Here is an 815-nt window from a genome sequence, read left to right as displayed (position 1 = left end):
GGGCACGTGGAGAGGGGTGCACAGGTGAGGGCACCTGGGCAGGTGAGAGGTTGGAGAGAGGAGGAGAGAGACAAGTGAGGGCACCTGGGCAGGGGAGGGCACCTGGAGAGAAGAAAGGGGTGCACAGGTGGGGGCACCTGGGGAGGGGTGGCACAGGTGAGAGCACCTGGAGAAGGGAGAGAGATCTGAGGAGAGAGGGGTGCGACAAGTGAGGGCACCTGGGCAGGTGAGGGCACCTAGAGTGGCACAGGTGAGAGGTCTGAGAGGGGAAGGGAGGACAGGTGAGGGCACCTGGGCAGGTGAGGGCACCTGGAGAGGGGTGGGACAGATGAGGGCACCTGGGCAGGTGAGAGGTTGGAGAGAGGAGGAGAGAGACAAGTGAGGGCACCTGGGCAGGTGAGGGCACCAGGAGAGGAGAGAGGAGTGCACAGGTGAGGGCACCTGGAGAAGCGTGGCACAGGTGAGGGCACCTGGGCAGGTGAAAGCTCAGAGGGGGGAGGGGTGGCACAGGTGAGAGCCCTGTGGGAGGAGGGGTGGACACGTGAGCTCACCTGAAGAAGGGGGAGGGGTCTGAGGGAAGGCTGGCACAGGTGAGCTCCCCTGCTCAGATGTGCTTCACGTGCCCAGCTGTGCCCCGCACCTGCCCAGGTGACTCTCTGACCCCCAGGTGTGCCCCTCACCTGCCCAGGTGACTCTCTGACCCCCAGGTGTGCCCCTCACCTGCCCAGGTGTGCCCCTCACCCTCCCAGCTGTGCCCCTCACCCCCCCAGGTGTGTTCTCACCCCCCAGGTGTGCCCCTCACCCCTCAGGTGTGC

At 65.9% G+C, this 815-nt stretch overlaps 1 long non-coding RNA gene across 1 annotated transcript; it reads left to right on the top strand.

Annotated features, from left to right (window-relative positions):
* Positions 1 to 94: 94 nt before the first annotated feature.
* LOC108449252 lies at positions 95 to 479 on the top strand. The gene is made up of 3 exons (XR_001865406.1): positions 95 to 156; positions 282 to 346; positions 432 to 479. It is a non-coding gene; the product is annotated as an uncharacterized LOC108449252 (long non-coding RNA).
* The last annotated feature ends 336 nt before the right edge of the window (positions 480 to 815 follow it).

This window comes from Corvus brachyrhynchos, unplaced genomic scaffold, assembly GCF_000691975.1.
Source record: "Corvus brachyrhynchos isolate BGI_N302 unplaced genomic scaffold, ASM69197v1 scaffold4359, whole genome shotgun sequence".
Taxonomy (NCBI): domain Eukaryota; kingdom Metazoa; phylum Chordata; class Aves; order Passeriformes; family Corvidae; genus Corvus; species Corvus brachyrhynchos.
The sequence above is the reverse complement of the archived record's forward strand: the minus strand, read 5'-3'. Positions and strand labels throughout refer to the sequence as shown.